This window comes from Vicugna pacos, chromosome 5 (assembly GCF_048564905.1).
Source record: "Vicugna pacos chromosome 5, VicPac4, whole genome shotgun sequence".
Lineage (NCBI taxonomy): Eukaryota > Metazoa > Chordata > Mammalia > Artiodactyla > Camelidae > Vicugna > Vicugna pacos.
The window spans coordinates 15,714,854-15,735,976 of record NC_132991.1 but is presented as its reverse complement, the minus strand read 5'-3'; the positions used below and the strand labels follow the sequence as shown (position 1 = coordinate 15,735,976).

Below are 21,123 nucleotides of genomic sequence, written 5' to 3'. Positions count from 1 at the left end.
CCTCACACATCTCCTGTACAGAACACAGATAGAAAAAATTAGTTTCAGAAAGCATTCTAGACATTTCACAGCACTGAAGAGGACTGGCTGCCTGCTTCACAGACTGGAGGTGGTGTGTCTTTGGATGGTGGGTTGCCATGGTGACCGTGTGCAAGCTAATGCATCCTGGGCAGGGGGGAGGGTGCCTGGCTGTCGGACCCCCATTCTGTCCTTCAGAAATGTCTTATTTCTTACTGCACTCTTGGGATTGGCGTTGGACTCTCCAAGCACACAATGGATGTGCGCAGGTGGAGATGGCTTTGTCAGCTGTGCCCTTACCTCAGGTATTTGCTTATGCGTCTCTGTCACATTCCAGTATCAGGTGTCTCCTTGTCTTCCGGCCTCTCTTATTTTCTACACAGCACTGCATTGGAGATGAGGGATCAAATAAAGGAAATTCAGATGTGTTAAGACATCACTGACTTGAAAATGCTGGAGATGAAAGAAATATTTATTATTTAGAGTTGTTTTTATTTTGTTCTGGGTTTTTTTTTTCCTTTTCTTTTTGAAATAGGTTGGTTGTATGATAAGGGTGTTAGGAGTGGTGATATTTTCCATTTCTTAGGGACCTACTATGTTCAAGAAACTTATCATGTGTTGTCACATTGGATCCTCATAGCAATTCCCAAAGGTGTACAATTATTCTTACTCTACAGATGAGAAAAATGAGGCTCAGGGAGGTTAGGTAACTTGCCTAAGATCACACAGCAACCCAGTGAAATGCAGAATATTTCTCAGTCAAGTACCATGAACCATCCTGATATACACAATAGTCATGAAGTATGTATGTTGCATGAATGAATTCAGCTGCTACTGATGAGGTCTGCAGAGGGCCTATGAATACTGATATGAATGTATAATTCAACATACCTTCTAATTAGAAAAGTAGATCATTGGTGTTTACATGTAGCTGTTCCCATTAGTTTACGTGACCACCTGGAATGCCTGCTCAGCATTGATCAGTGTGTCCATCAAACTCTTTCTTCATAAGCAGCAGATGTCAACTTTGAGCCAGCCCCCTCGGAGTCACAAATTCTGAGTTGCCATTCTCTTTGTTACAAAGGTTGGGCTCCTGGGTGAAACCTGTGCAAATAACTCTAATTAATATACCAATAGAATTTTATTGAGAACTTGATAGAGTGATACCTAAGTTGATTTGGAAAAGTAAATATGCAGAAACAACAGATATTGCTGCTGAGGAAGGGCTAGTATAACCAGAATAACAATGAAATTTAAATTGAAGACATTAAAATACAACAGAATAATGCAAGGCTTGATCAGTGAAAGCAACAGACCAGAAACAGCCTCCTCCTCCAACCATTGTATCTATAAAAAGTGGGCATACAATACGGCAGATCTCATAACTACCTAGAATTATAATAACATTAAGCTATGCTTTTACATCAAAAATACAGTGCATATGGAAGTTTAAAGTAAAAGTTAACATCTTATCTTCCTGTAATCTCACTCCTAAGGTGATTATTAATATCTATTTTTTTGAGGTTTATTACAAATACACCTACAGATATGAACACATTTTGGGAGAGAGGCAGCATGGTGTATTGGTTAAGAATATTGGCTTTGATGTAAGACAGCCTGGTTTCAAATACTGGGTGTGTGACCTTGGGTATGTTATTAAACCTCTGTGTGCCCCAGTTTTTCTTATCTTTAGAGTGATGATAATAATAGTACTTGCAGGGTTTTTGTGAGGATCAAATGGTATAATATATGCAAAACACTCAGATAAAGTCTGGGGCACATCATGAATAAAAGTTAGCTTTTAAGAATGTAAGATCATACCAATCATATTTTGCAGTTAACTGATCATTTATTGTAGGTGCCTGCTGTGAGTGGGTACTCACACACCTAGACGTGTTTCATTCCTTTTAATGGCTGTGTAGTGTTCCACTACATCAATTTATCAAAATTCCCATTGATAGTGTGTTGAGGATTTCCAAGATCACCCTCAGGCTTGATGGTTCACTAGAAGGATTCACAAGACTCAGAAAGGATGTTCTACTTTCAGTAAGGTTTATTATAGTGAAAGGTTACAAACTGAAATCAGCAAAAGGGAAAAGCATATGCTGCATGGGGTGAAGTTAAGAGAAACCAGGTGTAACCTTCCAGATGTCCTCCCAGTGGGGTCACATCAATGTGCTGTAAGATATTGAATGTAGTTCCCTGTGCTATACTGTATGGACTTGTTGTTTATCTATTTTTTACTCAATGTTCTTTTTGTTTGTTTGTTTTGTTTATCTGTTTTGTATATAGTAGTTAGTACTGCAAATCTCAACAGGTCAATTTAATTTGCATTGTGATTATAGAGACTGTAGACTTTTTATATGTATACTGGCCATTTCTATTTCTTTTTTGAGTTGAAGTGGCACATCAAATTCCAAGAATGGAAGGATGTAATAGGGTTGGGGCAGTTAGTTAAATTTCTTTGAAAAAGAATAGGTTTATATTTCCCCCTCATACACACTAAAAACTATTTCAGATGAGTTAATTTTTCTGTAAATACTTGAGGCTTTGTGTGCTGTACCATCTCTGTTGTGTAGCCCTCTTTACTCCCTCCCAAACAGCTCATGGGCCATGAAAAATAAGTAACAGGCCATAGTTTGCTTACTTAAATAATCTGCTGTAAAAAAAAAAAGTCATCTGGTTCTGATTCGGTTTTTATCTGATTTTAGTATGAGAATATTTTTATATCATGTAAAACTCAACTATATAACATTTTTCTACTTGTGGTTCAGTGTTCAGTTATACTCCAGTTATAAGCAATAAGGGAAGTCAACATAAGGGAAAATAATGTACCAAAGGGCAGAGCCTGATGATTAAACACACTTTTTACTGAGGACTTAACTATTTAGTCCCAAACTTTCATAAATGCAATGCAAAAAGAAGGTGAAGAACTAGATATTTGTAAGATACATTTGTGAGAGATGATATTAAAGAGTTTAAGAAACTTAAAGACAGACATTCTCAAATGTGTAAGCAAAAAAGTCCTATTATATTAGAGAAATGGGCAAAGAACTTGGCCAGACAATTTCAAAGGAGAAAATTTACAGGGCACTCGTAAATATAACATCCAGAACACAGTGTCACTGGAAAGAAAAGAAATACAGGTTTAAACATTAAGCTAACATTTCCAGCCAAATTGGCAACCATTGAATAAAAAGATAATATTTCATGTTGGCAAGAACGGTGTGAAGTGGGCACTCTAATATGCTGCTGTTGAGCATATACATAAAAAGTCTTTCCAGAGGGCAGTTTGCAGGTTTGTCTCAAGAGCCTTAGTTGGGGCTCAGATTCTTAGATCTGAAAATGACTGCAGGAATGCTGGAAGATTTACACAGTGTGGTGTGTGTCTTTTCTTGGGCTGCTGTAACAAAATGCCATAGACTAGGTGGCTTATCAGCAACAGAAAGGTAGTTTTCACCGTTCTGGAGGCTGGAAGTCTGAGATCAGGGTGCCAGCATGGTTGGCGTCTGGTGAGGGTCCTCTCTCTGGTTGCAGACAGTCAACTTCTTATTGTATATTCGCATGGTGGAGAGCAGAGAGACAGAGCACGCTCTCCTGTCTCTTCTTATAAGGGCACTGATTCCGTTCATGAGGGCTCCACCCTCATGACCTCATCACCCCAAGAGCCCCACCTCCTCATACTGTCACGCTGAGGGTTAGGATTTCAATGTATGAATTCCTTCAGAACTGTGACCCCATCTTGGGGATGGGGTAGGGTGATTACATAGCTAAGCAATAAACAATCAGGAGAATCATTTTCTCGTCATGAGACATAGAGTGGCGTCATGATGTTGCATATAGAAGCTAGTGGTTGTCAGCGCCGTCTTCTTGGTATTTAGCCTATTTTTTAAGGTTACGTAACCTTCTCCCTGGAGAACAACTCAGAAACCAAGTATGATCATTACTTTAGATTACTGGAATAAAGCAGAAGCAGTAAAATTAGTAGTTTTATTTTAACAACGGGCCTGGAGCCGTAAGTAGCAGCCGGTCAGTCAGGTCAGTTGACCGTTCTAAGGGCAAGCATAAGAGTAAGCAATCTGTTAGCCTAAGTGTGGCCGTTTTATTAATTCTCCTTCAATAACAGTGCTTTTTTTTTTTTAATTTAAAGAAAGTAGAAAAAACTTCTGTGTAAACTTGATCCTTCTTTCTGTGTAATTCCTCCACCTGATCATGGTCTTAAGTAATGAGTGTCTGTCTGTTCAGTGTTAGCAGAATACAGATGTTTATTTCCAGATCTGCCTTTATGTGCTGGCCCCAAATTACAGAGGCAGTGGGTAGTGGTGCCCGGGGTTCTTGTTTCTGAGAATTCGTGGAAATAATGTATAGACCAGGGATTATCTGTCTTCATTCAGTGATTTCTTTAATGCCTTGATAATGAGGAACTGCAGCTGTGGAGCAGCATGTTATTTGGGTTCACTGACAAGAGCAGGTTGTCACATGACTGTCATTTGTCTCTTTGGTCTTGGATGATTTTCTCTTTTCTGTTGTAAAAGTGAAGTGTCGAATTATGGGAAAAGCACTGAACTCCGAGCCCGAAAGCCGGATTCTTGCTGTAGGCCTGTTACTAACTGAACCCTGTGAAACTTGCTTCGCCTTTCTGGGCCCTGGATGCCTATATCCTTTTTAATGAAATACAGGAGTTCGGATGTTGTGGCCTTTCTGGTCTTTCTGATACAGGAAAAAGAATGTGGGGAGAGAGGATGGCCATGTTCCAGGTTGAGTCCCTGGGACACGCCCGCCAAGTGAGGGCCCTTGGCTTCGCACAGGAAAGAATTCAAGTGTGAGCCACAGCTGAGTAAAAGTGGATTTATTCAGAGATACATACTCCATGGACAGAGTGCAGGTCATCTTAGAAGGCGAGAGAAAGGCCACAACGTGTGGGGATTGGGTGCTCAGTTTAAAATAAAAGTAGTTACACACTCCATAGACAGAGAGTGGCCTGCCTCACTCAGAAGGGAGAGCGGCCACGAGGCGTTGAGGTTGTTAGTTTTTATGGGCTCAGTAACTTCATGTGCTAACAAGTGGGAGGATTATTCCAACGACTTTGGGGAAGGGGCTGGGATTCCCAGGAATTGGGCCACCACCCACCCTTTGACATTTTATGGTCAGCCTTGGAACTGCCCTGGCACCTGTGGGAGGACCATTTAGCAGCTGTTGTATTTCTATGAGTGTATATTGAAGCTCAAAGTTTACAGAGAGTTGAGCCTTCCACCATCTTGGTGCTAATTGCTGTCTTTCTTTTAATGGCTGTGCCCTGCCCCCTTCCCTCCGGTCTCATTTCTATGAGTAACAGCCTACTCTTCAGATGTGAGTGCTGCTTTGACAAAGTGTAAATGGAATTTGTTACTGAACAAAAGTTTGTTTCCCCAAAGTACAGTGAGGCCAAATAAAACAAAACGTCAGAATTTGGAGCAGAGAAAGCTTTATTGCAAGGGCTGAGAAAAGAAAATGGATGGCTCATGCTTAAACCCCCTGACTCTCCCACGGTTTTCAGGGAAAAGTTTTTATAGTCAAAGTTTGGGGTGAGGGCTGCCAGGTGTGTGACTTTCTTCTGATTGGTTGGTGGAGAGGTAACAGGGTGGTGCTCTAGGAATCTTGTCTCAGCCTGAAGTTTCCATCCTCCACCTCAGTGGGGGCCTTAGTTTCTGCAGAAGAACTCAGAGATGCAATTATGTATATGCCTTCAGGAGGAATTGGGACCCTGCCCCAAGGCTGTGCGGTGGTTTCTGGATTGTTTCTCCCTGTTTCTGCACTCCCTCCTTTTCCTGATTAGCAACTGTTTGAATCTGCCCTTTGCAACTCAGGGAAGGTCAAGGAAGCTGAATGAAGCCTATTTCCTACAAACAAGAGATGGAGGACACCCGGAAAGAATTTGTACCAGGGAGGACCCCACAGGATCATAAAGATGAATGTCAAAGTCACAAGATAAATTTAAGTACAATCGTCCCTTGTCCCTTGGTATTCATAGAGGATTGGTTCCAGATGTGTGCCCCCATCCCCTGCCCCTCTACAGATACCAAAATCCCCGGATGCTCAAGTCCCTTATGAAATGACATAGCATTTGCATATAACACACAAACACAGACACATATCCTTCCTTATGCTTTAAATCACCTCTAGATTCCTTTTGGTACCTAATACAATGTAAATGCTATGTAAATAGTTGCCAGCACTGGGCAGATTCAAGATTTGCATTTTGGAACTTTCTGGAAAATTTATGTTGTTGTTGTTGTTATTATATTTTTGATCCAAAATTCATTGAATCTGCAGATGCAGAAGCCAAGGATACAGAGGCTGATTATATACTCCTAGGAACATAGACTTATTTGAGTGGCTATATCAGAATTTGTCTGGGGGGGTCTGCGTTGTTATGTAGGAAAAAGAACTCACAAAGCCAGTGTTGATGAGATGAAGTTTCTGTCCTTTTATTTTTTCTTTCTTCTGTCTTTTTCACTACCATCGAAAGTCTTCAGCTTTCCTCCAGGGTGGGAGGGAAGAAATGTGGGGTCTACTGCAAATCCTTTTTAGGAAATTGATGGTAAGAGGTTAGAGAACATTTCTTGCTCATTTATGTGTCTGTGCAACCAGTGTCCCATTCAGCAAGTAGGCTGATAGTTTCTCAGGAATTGAGAGAACTGCTTGATTTAATATAATAAAAAATCAACATATACCATAACTTAAACGGACTTGTCTGTGTTGCCTTTGGAGTTTTCTTCTCCTAATACTTTCTTCTTTTACTTTTAATTCACTTTTAATTCAGTGGGGTGAGTAGAAACCAGTATCATCATTGTCCCCGTACACAACAGACTTCACTCTTGGTGTCTTATGCATTTGGAAGTCAAATGCTTTAGTATCAGTCAGTTTCACCATAGCCTGTTGGTGATACAAAGACTAGATTTATTGTAATTTAGCATAATGATGTTCTTGGCATGTTTAATTCCAGCAATTAGCCTTCTCCCTGTTACGAAGGGAAGCCATTGATTTCCTGCTGTGGAAGTGACAGAGGCAGCGTAGGGATGGAAAACAAACATATTTGCTGTACCAACCATTTTTACTGAGGTGTAATTTACATGGAAATGATCCAGTTTTAAAATATTTCATCACCCCAAAAAGTTCCCTAATGCCCATTTACATTCAGTACTTGTTCCCAGCCCCAAGTACCCGTAGACCTGCTTTTCTGTTTCTATAGATTTGCCTTTCCTGGAAATTTCATATAAACGGAACCATGCAACATGCAGTTTTTATGTTTTGTTCCTTCACTTCAGCATCATGGTTTTGAGTTTCATCCATGTTGCAGCAGGTATTCGTGCTTTCTGTTTACTTGACACATAATACTGTGTAGGTGTAAGTTGTACAGCATGCTGAACTGATACTTGTATATCGCAATATGATTACCGTCGTAGTGTTAGCTAACACCTCTACCACACAGTTTTTATTATTTCTTTTTTGTGCATTAGGTCTCTAGGACTTATTTATCTATTAGCTGCAAGTTTGTAATAACAACATCCCTCACATTTCCCGGCCCCTAGTAACCATCATTCTGTTCTCTGCTTTCAGGAGTTTGGCTTTTCTTAAGGTTAATACAGTGAAATTCATATAGTGATATCCTATAATGTTCATCTTTTTTATGTCTGATTTAACCTTATCTAACGTGATGCCCTCAAGGCCCATTCATGTTGCAGATGGCAGGCTTTCCTTCTCATGGCTGGATAATATTCCATTGTATGTATGTACCACACTTTCTTTATCCATTAATCCACTGATGGACACTTAAGTTGTTTCCATATCTTGGCTACTGTGAATACTGCTACAGTAAACATGAGAGTATAGATATGTTTTCAACATCTTGTTTTCATTATCTTAGATATAGACCCAGAAGTGGGATTGTGGGATCATATGGTAGTTCTATTTTTAATTTTTTGAGGAACCTCCATACTGTTTTCCCTAGTGGCTGAACCAATTTACATTCCTGCCAATGTATGTAGTGTACTAGGGTTCCCTTTTCTCCACATCCTTGCCAACACTTGTTGTTGCTTGTTCTCTTAATAATGGCCATTCTGACAGGTGTGAGGTGATATCTCATTGTGGTTTTGATTTGCATTTCCCTGTCGATTAACTAATCAAAGATGTTGATCATCTGTTCATGTACCTGTTGGCCACTTGGATGTCTTCTTTGGAAGACTGTCTATGTAGTTAACTTGTCCATTAAAAAATCAGACTGTTTGTTTGTTATTGAGTTATATGAGTGTTTTAATATGTTTTGGATATTAACCGCTTATTGATATTTGGTTTGCAAATATTTTCTCCCATTCTGTGGGTTGCCTTTCCGTTTTGTTCATTGTTTCTTTTGCTGTGCAAGAGCTTCTTAGTATGATGGAGTTCCACTTGTTGATTTTTGCTTTTGTTACTTGCGCTTTGGTGTTACACCCACAAAATCACTACCAAGACAAATACCAAGGAGCTTCTTCCCTTTGTTTTCTTCTAGGGGTTTTATGGTATCAGGTCTTATGCTTAATCCATTGTAAGTTAATTTTTGTGAATGGTATAAGATAAGGATCTGGTTTCATTTTTCTGCATGGCTTTCCAGTTTTCTCAACATCATTTGTTGTATCCTCTCCCTATTGAGTGTTCTTGGCTCCCATGTCAAATAGTAGTTGACAGTATAAGAGGGGGTACTTTGTTCTTTTAAATTGTTGTATAGTATTCCATTGTACAGATACATCACCTTTGGTTTATCCATTCAGTTAATGGGCAAATTGCTTCCAGTTTCAGACTTTTATGAATAATGCCGCTATGAATATTTTCATATTGTGAATGTTTTCATTTCTTTGTGTATGTTTTCATTTCTTTTGGTCATATGTTTAGGAGTGGATTTGCTAGATTGTATGATGACTCCATCTTTAATCTTTTAAGAAACTTAAACTGGTTTCCTACATGACTGTATCATTTTACATTCCTACCAGCAGTATATGAGGGTTAGTTTTTCTAAATCTTCTGTTTTTCTAAATCTTCTTGTTACTGTTTGCTTTTTGATTATAGCCATTCTAATGGGTATGCAGTAGTACTCGTTCTTTTATTAATTTGTATTTTCCTAATGACTGATGTTGTTGAGCATCTTTTCATGTACTTTTTAGCCATTTCTTTGGTAAAATATCTGTTCAAATCATTTGCCTGTTTTGAAAATTAAGATGTTTGACTTATTACTGAATCACGCACACACACACACACCACACACACCCTACAGTCTGGATATAAGTCATTTATCAGAAATATGATTTACAAGTATTTTCTCCCAGTATTGGCTGGTCTTTTCTTTTTCTTAATTGTATCTTTTGAAGTGCATAAGATTTGAATTTTGATCATACCTGGTTTGTCAGCTTTTTCTTTTACAGATTGTGCTTTCAGTATCATGTCTAAGAAATCTTGACACTTAATCCAAGGTCAATAAATATTTTCTCCTATATTCTCTTCCACAAGTTTTACAGTTTGACTCTTATATTTAGGTCAATTGTTCAGTGTAGTTAATTTTTTCTTCCAGGAGAAGGAAGGATTTATTACTTGGGGTAAGTAAGGAGAAGGCCAGGACTCCTTCCCACAGCAGTATCTCACATTGTAGTTAATTTTTGTATGTGGTACGATGATAAGGGTCTAAATTAAATTTTCTTCTTTTGTATATGGATACTTGGTTTCCCAAGGCCATTGTTGAAAAGATCAACATATCCCCCACTGAATTTCGTTGGCACCTTTGTCAAAAATTAATTTGCCATAAATGTCAGGATCTTTTTTCTGGACTTTCAGTCCTCTTTCATTATTAATTATGTCTGCCTCTATGCTAATAATTTTTTTTATTCATATACAAAAGATAAAAAATACACAATCATCTGAATAGACACAGAAAAAGTATTTCATAAAAGCCATCCTTTCTGGATCAAAATACTCAACAAATTAGGAATAGAAGGGAACTTCCTCAATCTGATAAAGAACTTCGATGAAAAACTTGCAGCTAACACACTTAATGATGAAAGATTGAGTGCTTTCCACCTAAGATCAAGATACATCCTCTCACCATTCTATTCAACATTGTAGTGGAGGTTCTAGTCAGGGCAGTCAGGCTAGAAGAAGGAAAACAGTGTATCCAGATAGGAAAGGAAGAAGTGAAACTATCTCTACTTGCAGGCCTTATAATCTTCTATACAGAAAATACTAAGAATTCACTAAGAAGCCATTAGAACTAATAAATCAGTTCAGCAAGTTTGCAGGATACAAACAATATCAATGTACAGAATCAATTACATTCGTATGTAGTAGCAATAAAAAGTTTGAAGTTAAGAAAACAATTCCACTTACAATAGCATCAAAAAGAATATAATACTTAGTGATAAATGTAATAAAAGAAGTGCAAAACTTGAATCTTAAAACTACAAACCATTGTTGAAACACAATAAAGAAAACCCCCATAGATGGAAATACATCCCATGTTCATGAATCAGAAGACTTAATATTGTTAAGATGTCATTACTCCCTAAGTTGATCTGCAGATTCAGTGCAGTCCCTTTTGAAATTTCAGCTTCCTATTTTGCAGGAATCGAGACACTTGCCCTGAAATTCAGATGGATACACAAGGAACCCAGAACTGACAAAACAATCTTGAAAAGAAGGAAATTTGTTGACTAACTCTTTTCAGTTCCAAAACTACAGTAATCAAGACAGTGTGGTATTGGCATAAAGACAGATACATTGGAATGGAATTGAGAGTACAAAAATAGACCCTTACATTTACAGTCAATTGATTTTTTTTTTTTGTAAGAAGGCCAAGACAATTCAGTGGGGAAACAAAAGTCTTTTGAACAAATGGTTTTGGAACAACTGGATATCCACTTAAGAAGTGGTAGATTGATGGTGGACCCTCTTCCTCATACCATATGCAAAAATTACCTCAAAATGGATCATAAACCTAAATATAAGAGCCAAAACTAAAAAATCTTAGAAAAAAATAGTAAATCTTTATGACCTCAGGTTAGGAGAAGCCCTCATAGATATTACTATGAAAGCACAAGAGACAAAAGAAAGAAAATACGTAAGTTGAACTTTATCAAAATTAAAACTGTTGTGCTTTGAAAGATACCATCAAGAAAGTGAAAAGGTGTCCTACATAATGGGAGAAAATATTTTAAATCATGTATTTGATAAGGCAATGATATCCAGAATATATAAAGAACTCCTACAAGTCAACAACACAAAGACAACTCATTTAAAAAGTGGGCAAATAATGTGAATAGATATTTCTCCAAAGATGATGTACAAATGGCCAATAAACACATGGAAAGATGTTCAACATCATTAGTCATCAGGGGAATGCAGATCAAAACCACAATGAGATAATAACTTCACACCCACCAGGATACTATCATCAATAAGACAGACAATAACAAATGTTGGAATGATGTGGAGAAGTTGGAACCTGCGGGTGGTAATGTACAATGGTGCAGCTGCTTTGCGAAACAGTTCAGCATTTCCTGAAAATGTTACCGTACGATCTGGCAGTTCAACTCCTAAGTATATACCCAGGAGAAATGAAAACATACATCCACACGAAAATTTGTACAGGAATGATGTTATAGCCTATTTACAGTAGCTAAAAAGTGGAAGTGACCCAAGTGTTCGTCATCCAATGCACAGGTAGTTAAAATACGCTGTATCCATACAGTGGGGTATTATTTGGCAGTAAAAAAGGACTGAAGTACTGGTACAGGCAACAACGTGGATGAAACTTGAAAACGTTGTGCTGAGTGAAAGACCACCTGTTGTAGGACCTTGTTTGTATGAAATGAAATAGATACAGGAAGTAGATTTGTGGAATCAGACGAGGGGCTTGGGAAGAATGGAGACAGCTTTGTTTCTCATGGAAGCTTCTTGGGGGTCATTCATCCTTGAATTTAACTAAATGCTTGTCTTTCCATATTAAGTGTCTTATTGTCTTTTCTCTTCATAGAATGTCAGGTTTTCACAGGTCTGCTAGGAAGAGAGATCACAGTTAGTGCCAGGCAGTGCCTCAGTTTCTAGAGCCTTTTCTGCACTGTTGCATACTTCTTAAGGGATATTGAGATGCACACACAACGCCTACATGCTAATTTCAACTTACTATTTTGGCATACTTATCATCATCATCATCATCACCACTTTTTTGAGTTTTTTGAAGTATTTTATGTTCTTCTTGAAATTAAAAAAATTTATTTATTTAAAAATTTTTATTGACATATAGTTGATTCACGATGTTGCATTAACTTCTGGTGTACTGCAAAGTGATTCCGTTGCATGTTTATATATATTTTTGTCATTTCCTTTTCCATCATGGTTTATTACAGGATATTGAATATAGTTCCCTGTGCTGTACAGTAGGACCTTATTGTTTATCTATTTTATATATGGTTGTTTGTATCTGCTAATCCCAAATTCCTAATTTATTCCTTCCATACCCCACTCCCTCTTTGGTAACCATAGGTTTGTTTTCTATGTTTGTGAGTCTGTTTCTGCTTTGTAAATAAGTTCATTTGTTTCATATTTTAGGTTACATACAGAAGTGGTATCAGTCTTTCTCCTTCTGACTTATTTCACTTAGTATGATAACCTCTAGGGTCATCTCATCAGCATTTCTAATTAGCTCTGGGACATTATGCACAACTCCTTGAAATACATTTCCTCATTTAAAATTTTTTGAAGAAGGTACTGTATCTCTATTTTTCAGGTAAGGAAGAGGAGTCTTAGGTATTTAACAGTCTAGGTTACAATCGATGTGGTAATGAATGCTAAAACTAGCACCTAGGTTTGGTTAATACCAATGATTTTGCCGTTTTTCTTGAGCTTCTCTGTGCTTGAGTAATAAAAGGATTGGGTATGTTTTCTGTTTTGGTTTTTAATACTCTTCCTGGGATGCTCTCCAGGTTTTTGGCTTGCTTAGCAGATGTGCCACTGATCTCAGGCAAACTTCTGGATTCGCTCATGAGCCTATCAGTATGGTGACTGTTGCGATGGCTTGTCTGCAAGTGCCTGTTGTTCCTACCTGGTCACCCGGCTGGATACTGTGCTCTGTCACTTCCTGCTCTGGCGGTCAGTCGAGAGCTCTGCAGGTGGTTTCTGGTGCGTGGGCATGTCTCTCTGGAAAGCCTTGGTATAAATTCAAAGTGTGAAGAGTCCAGTGTGCCAGACCTCCTTAAGATTACCAAAAAATGTGTTAAGTGGGCTGAGTCCAACATTATTTTCTGGATAAAAGTGAAATTCCGATTATTTTTGTCCTGTCTTTGTTCTTTTGCTGTTCACTCTAAAATGCTCCTCCTTTTATTGTCTCTATTCCACCCCCAGTAAACGCTCTGAATATTTCAAGATTCAGTGGTCTGTATCTCTGTGGAATCATACTTACCCAGCCCTCCTCTCCTGGTTAAATTCAGCTCACTTTTCTTCACGGCTTCACTGTACCCCGTCGAAATAGCTGTCACGGCGCCTTTAACCCATCATATTTTGGGCTTGTTTGTTTAAATACTTCTCTCTTCCCTCTAGCCTGTCAATCCCTTATGAGCAGAAAGACAGGAGAGAAGGGGGCAGGGCACAACCATTGAAGGAATGACTACTGTGTTACCAATAAGCCAAGTCTTAAAGGGATTAAGGTAAGGGGCCAATAGGCCAGTAGATAAAATTCTTACAGGGGATAAGACTCACTTTATAGGTTTTTGTGTTTTAAAATTAATACCTGAGGTCCCTCAGGCATTAATTCATTGCTTTCCCTTCTCTTCCATTAGACAACATGTTTAGTACTCTGCATACATCATATTTGATGCCATTGTTTGCTCATTACCCTGTTGGATCAGAGACAAGAGTTGTCACGTAAAACAGTTAAGCCAATTAAGTCATGTAAAAACCACACTTGCTTTCATTACTTATAAGGAATCTTTTCAATTTCCTGTGCTCTTTTTCTTATCTAGACTGAGTTCTGCCAAGCCAGTATTATAGTTGCACGTGATTCTCATTCATTCAGTCTTGCAGTCGTTCATTCAGCAAATATCAACTGTCTTCTAGGTGGTGGGCAGTTTTCTAGGGTCCAGGGATACAGAAGTGAACGAAGCAGGCCCGCCCTGCTCCTAAGGAGCTTGGTGTCCAATGGGGGCAACACTAGACTTGCTTGACAGCATTTTCTTTTTTCTTTTTTTTTTTTACAGGTGTGATTCAGATTTCTTTCTGCCAGTTTTATTGAGATATAATTGATATATAGCCCTAAGTGTAAGACGTACAGCATAACGATTTAACATGCATCATGAAATGATTACCACGATAAATCTAGTGAACCATTTATCTCATATAGATACAAAATAAAAGAAAAAGAAACACGTTTTCCTTGTAATGAGAATGCTTAGGATTTACTCGTGACAACTTTCATATGTAACATAGAGCAGTGTTAATTATAATTGTTATGTTGTATGTTACATCCCTAGTACTTATTTATCTTATAACTGGAACTTTGTACCTTTTGACAACCTTCATCCAATCCCCCGTCCCATCACCTCCCGTCTCTGGTAACCACAAATCTGATCTCTTTTTCTATGAGTTTGTTAGTTTTTGGAATATAATTGACCCACAACACTATGCTAATTCTTGGTGCACAACATAGTGATTTGATATTTCTATACATGACAGAATGATCACCATGATGCGTCCAAGTTTCATCTGTCACCATACAAAGATGTTAACGATTTTATTGACTATATTCCCCATACAGCATTTTCTGTTTTGAGGTTCTTGATAACTCTGGATGTGTGTAGTGGGGTGGTGTTATGTGTAAACACTTCTACACACAGCCAAAGCCTCTTATATTATGTAAACACTTTTACACACAGCCGAAGCCTCTTTATCAGGTGTGGTTAGGACTAGATTTGGTTAACAAAAAAGTAGGGTAAACCTGGGAACATAGGTACCTTTAATGTTAATTTGAGCTTTATATGGATAAAGTTTATGTGTCTGCACTGAAAAACACGTAGACCTTTTCTTTAAATATGGATTCAGTGCCAGGAGTTCTGAACTGAGCTGGTTATAAACCGTGTCCAGAATGGGCTGCCTCTGATTTCCAGTTGCGTGGTCAAAGCAGAGCAAGCACATACGTACGTGTTAAGTCATCTGAGCCCAGGATTCTACATTTTTTATGATTGTTTCTTCTCCAAGTCTTTCACATTGATCTTGTTCACACCTGCTGTGAAGTCGACTATTTTTCAACAAAATGGCTTTGTGAGTCTTTCCAAGACTAATGTATAAAATCTACCATATATATACATATATATACCAATTATATATATATAATTATTGATTCCCATGAATATCTATTTACCTAATATTGGGGAGCAAAGCCTAGTAGTTAAAAGTGTGGGCTGTGGAGCCAGCCAGCACAAGTTCTGTCTGAGCTCTGCTACTTTGAGCTTAAAACTGAATTGTGGCCTCAATTTTTTCATTGATAAAATAAGCCTACTGATCAGACATACCTTATAGGATTGCTGAGAGAATTTATATCAGTTAATATGAATGTAATCCTTAGAGCAATGGCTGGGACAGAGTATGCACTAGCTGTTACTGTGACTGTAAATATTTAGTATTACACAATTGTGTCAACAAATTCAACTAGATAAGCAGGATGGGGAAAAGCAACACTGTGTCATGGCTAAAGACTGGTGGAATGAGAACGGAGTGGGCATCCGGAGAGAATAGCCCGGGTCAGTCATGGCATTTTACCGAAGGCCACTTACTAGTGGCCACTACTCTGGCGAGTGCAGAAGTGGAGGTTGGTTAAGAGAGGCTGTACTCCGTGTCTCGTTGGCCATCTCCTTGCAGGTCCTGTAATTCAGAATGTACATGGAGCTGCCTGGAAATGTATTTTCCATCTCTCATTGGTTTGGCAAAACCCCATTACCTTGCTGCTTTGCCAAAATTTCTCCTTGTCATTTTCTCTGATTCTCTCATAGAGAAGAGGAGACAGAGAAACAGACAGACCAGACAGACAGAGACCCTGAGCCCATGCTGCACGCCTTCCTGTACAGTTTATATTTTGCCACTTCTATGGGACTCCTAGAATTGGCCCCTGTGCTTTCTTCTGAATGTGGCACGTTGTGTTCTTGATGAAATGATATTTACTTGCTGATCATCCGAATTGGTAGATGGAAATGAACCTAAATTAACGAACTCAGCAAGCAGGATTTCTGCCGAGGGGATTGGGGGTGCACCTCCCCGATGTACAGTTGGGCTCCATCCCCGGCTCCCGGGATTGAGAGAATAACTTTTTGCACCACATATGTCTTTGTTTTTATCCTGCTGTGTGTGTGAGAGGCCACAGTGACAGGCAGCATATAAATAGCTGGCTTCCATTTTATTTTTAGTGTTAATGACTTTTTTTTTTTGGAAATGGGATTTCTTATTTAATAAGGTATGGGATGTAATGACCACCTGGCAGAAGTCAGAATGCATCACATTCATTTGGAACTCTGAGTAAAACGAAGGTCCGCATGTAATGGAATGAAATAAGCCTAGTGATGAAATAGATAACCTTTAGGCTGCTTTGGTGTTTAATTAACATTTCCCTCTCTCCCTCTCTTTTACTCTCTCTTTCCCTCCCTTCCTTCATTTTTTATAAATTGGAGTGATGTAGCTTAAACAGTGTTTCTGGATTGAGCTAGACGGCCTGTGTTTTCTGCGGCTGGGTGGGGGTGGGGAGGTTTTGCCCTCGCGGCTCTCCCATTGTTCAAGGGTTGTATCCGTAGGTGGATTTCTTCGCATCTTCATTTAAGTAGTTGCCCATGGCCTTCAAATTACTCCACCTTGAGGGTCTGAAGACTTCATTAAATGACCCTCTTGCTCTGTATCCAGAAAGGCTGTGTGGTGGCAGAGTGGCCTTCGTGGGGGTTAATCACTACAAGGTCCCTAGCTCTTCCTGAGTTAAACCTTTGTGTGTGAAAAAATCCCAGAGTCAGAACTGTCTTCAATTTTTTATGAATCATGCTTTTAGTTACTAGGAGCTATTAACCCTGCAGTAGCAGGCGTTCTGAATGGCCTGGGCCCAGATTGATTGGAGAAGTGGACTAGTGGTCCCTTCTGGACTTGGCTTACCTCCCAACCTCCCCACCAACTCCCCACCAACTCCCCCGCCCCCCATCCCCGGCCCCCTCCCTACTGTGCTGACTCTGTTCCCCCCCCCCCCCCCCCCCCCGAGGTCCACACATTAAAGGCTTTTCATCAGAGCATTTCTTAAGCCATCTCCTCCAAACAGGACTGCAGACAGCACTGGGGCATGCGTCTTTTGCAGAGCGTGGTGGTGACCGGTCCTGCTCAGTTTCTGGGAGATGCTGACGGCAGAAAGAGAGGGGACCTTCCGCTTCTGCTCAGGCTGCTCTTCAGCTCTCAGCCTCATGGGGATGGTGTGGTGTAGCGTGTGGTTTCCTCCTTGGCCATCAGGCTCAGTGCACAGAAAGGGGGTTCCTCGTGTCATCTTAGTGATCGCGCTGACACCCACAGTGGGACTTTTCGGGGATTTACGTGTCCCCTGAGAAGCGGAGGGTGCCTATCTTTCTCATCTCCCCGTGTCTCAATTCTGCCCTCACCTCTAAAGACCAGCTCAAGTTGTCGTCCACCCGTGATGGCAGGTCCCGTCAGTTCACCTGGATTCGTCTCTTCTCCTATGAGCTCATTCTGTACACACAGCCCAGGAATTGATCACTTACTTTCTCGTCTTCCTAAAAGCTTCGTATCTTGTATTCCCAACAGAGAGAACCCTCGGAGCCTGGGCTTTGGAAGCCGAGTAGGGCACTACAGAACGGGTGGCTATTATGACATGGTCTTTCTCTCTTTTCCAAGGATGTATGCTGTATCTGTAATGCCCATCTTATGTGTGCACTTCATGGGCTGTGAAGGCTGCAGAAAGACACAGCATGGCTGTTGCTCCTAAAAGCCAGGCGGGAGGCAGCAGCCTGTGTAAGTGGTGGCATTTGAGCGGCAGTGGGAGTCCCTGAAAGTCAGGCTGTGGGATTTGCGCTTTATCTGGTGGACCCTGGGGAGCTATGACACTTTGTAAGTGCAAGTGGTTTGATGAAGATCTGGTTGTGGGCAGAATTATTTGGAAGCGCGGGGCAAGGACCAGGAGCAGCCAGACCAGCCCATAGGTGCACTATTAGGAGCTGTCACGGGCTCAGATGGCAGGTGACAGCCGGCAGGCTGAGTTGGGGGCTCGGAGAGGGGGAGGAAGGATTGAGGGGAAGATTTCAGGGAGGGAAGCGGGTGAGAGAGTCACGAGCTGATTTGGGCACTGAGTGGGTGACCCTGGGCAAGGTACTTCATGTTTCTGTATCTCCACCTAGAACCTTGTCTGAAAGGACCTCAGCCTTAAACTTCATAAGGCTGAATTAGGTGTAGTTCATCAGTGACTCTTAGAAAAAAATGAGAATCAGTGGGGCGTGGGTCCGGAGGGTGGGAGAAAGCCTGAAATTCGATGATGGGCATGTTAAGTCTCAGCGACTGATGAGTAAGAGCTTGTCTCTTCAAGTTCAAACCCTATAGTGTTGCCATTAGTAATGTGGTGGTCGATTCTTCTCTCGGTGTTCTTGACAGTTGGGGGGCGAGTTCGTCAGATTTGCATCTCTAGGACCCTGGACGCAGGAGGCCCTCAGTGCGTGTTGAGTGGGCCATCCTTCCCGAAGTGTCAGCCTCTTTGCTCCTTGCCTTACCTTTGCAGTTCCCAGGTCCTGTGTATTCTGTCTGTGCATCAGAACTCACCCAGTCCCTGCTCTTCCTGTGGCCGCTCGCTACTGGATATCAAGTCCTCGTGCACAAAGTATTGCGGCAGCCTCGTAGTTACACTGCCTTCAACCCTTGTCTTGCCCGGTGCATCCCAGGGGTTCCTGGATGATAGACTCAACTTGGGGAGCACATCTCGTTCTCCCTCTCGCATTAACTGCCCCCTGTTCCCTGTTAAATAAACCCCCTGCTTTTAAGCCTGCTGTTTCAGGACCCCTACCTGCTCTTCAACCTAACAGGTCCTCCACTGAGAATGGCTTTCTCCTTTCCCAATTTTTTGCATCTCTGATTGCCTCCCTGTAATACTACCTCAAATGCTGCCGATTCCATGCAGCCTTTCTCAAATCTACTGTCAGCAAGCAATACCTCTTATGATCCTTTGCACCCTTAGGACAGGCAGACTTTACACTGTGATGCATTTGCCTCACTGGTGAGTTTCTAGGCCGCAGGGTCCACGTGTATATCCTGGCGTGTGCCGATTTGGAGGTTCTCTACTCCCTCGGGTATATGTCCTTTGCACACAGCAGGTGCCTGCTGAATGTTTGAATGGAAGACTCTCCTTCTGAGAGGAGCTGTGGTGAAGCCTTGGTTGATGGCACGTGCTTGAGTGCCCTCTCCCTGTGCCCTGGGATGGCCTTGTGTTCCCCCTCACATGAAACATCACTCCAGTTTCATCTGCTTTAGGAACTGTGGACTGGACCCCAAGGTGAGAACTGTCCTTCGTGCTGGGCTCTGCTTCTCTGGCCCACACAGGGATGTAACTGGATGGGACTGGTGGGGTTGCTGTGGGCCAGGTGCCTTCACTGCAGAATCCTTATCTCCCTCCCCCTCCTTTCTTGTTCTCTGACTCGCTTTCTTCTCCTGGAGTTGTCCCGGAATGGATTTTCAGTTCCATGAACAGCTTAACAGCTTTCCAGGCCTGTGGGCTGACTGATTCTCCGGGTTCTCAACATGTAGTAGGATTTTTGGAAAGACAGCCATCCTCATATTCACAGGGCAAATTCTCTTGGTTCCAGAAGTGTTCATCCAGGCCCCAAGGTAAGTGCACTTGGGCTTAGGGACACATTACAAGTTGGGTACCGACGTTGAAGGAACACTCCGATTTTTTTCTGTAATGTTTTACTTCCCTTTGGAGATGGCAATTTACAGAGATTGTAAACTGACAGGGTTAATTTTTCTTGTAACACGACAGGGAACCTTATGAAGTTGCTTTCTTCCTAAAGGTAAATTAAATATAAACACGCCGTACTCACTGGATTTGAAGTGCGTCCCTTCTTGTTATGTGTTTAAACCCCTCTCCATCAGTGCCTGGGAGGCCTCTGGGGCCTTTTAGGTTTTGGCATCATGTGACTTAACTGAAGCTTTGTTACCGAGGAAAGAAGTCCCACCAGCCAGAAACCCCAGGGTAGCGTTTGGGTCTGTTTGCTTAAGCTACGCTTTTTTATTTAGTCTTAGTATTCCAGAGCTGGAGCAGTGAGGAGACAGAGTTAAACTGTCAACTGAAATAAATGCACAGCCTGAAAGCTGAGAGTTATGGTTTATTTGGTGGACATTTCTGAGGACTCGAACGCCTCTGAGCCTGGAATGACAGCCTCTCAGATGGCTCTGAGAGGCTGCTCCAAAGAGGTAGGGCAGGAGCTAGGATATATAGAATTTTTGCAACAAAGACTAGGTAGTTGGAACATTAAAAGATTACTTGTTAGCTAAAGAAAACCAGGCATCTCAAGTTAAAGAATTTGGTGCCTTTCTAGGTATGGGAGGGAGCAAACATTTGGGAACGTTGAAATCATTCCTTTGACAAGCACCTAGCTATCTAGGGCCAGTATCCTGTCCTTTCTTATTCTGAGTCCCCTCAGGGTGCACCATTGTGAGTGGCTGCAGAGGCCGGGCTGCAGGCTTGTCTTCCCTGGGGGGTGGCGGCAGCTGCTGATGACTCGATGGCTTCAGCATTCCTTGTTTACTTGCAGTATTTTTCGTTCACATCTCCATGCCCTTGCTGTGTGATTTTCCTAAGAGTTCCTGGCTCTTTGGTGTCTTCATTGCCCTTTGGTGTGGATATATATGCCTGGACCTGTGGAGAGGCTGGCCTTGGGGACTGGGGCTTGTGAAGGGGCTTAAGTTTTATATACATGGTTCTCTTAACCCAGCATCCCAGGTGGGAATATTTTGTTTCAGGGTAAAGCTTTTTTTTTAAAGGACTTTAAAGATTGTAGTTTTCAGGATCTAAAAATAGATACTAAGTCAAAA

General features: G+C 40.9%; 1 protein-coding gene across 3 annotated transcripts in view; it reads left to right on the top strand.

Moving 5' to 3' along the window:
- TMEM163 (transmembrane protein 163) overlaps positions 1-21,123 on the top strand; it is a 206,056-nt gene that overhangs the window by 72,091 nt on the left and 112,842 nt on the right. The window lies entirely within an intron of this gene.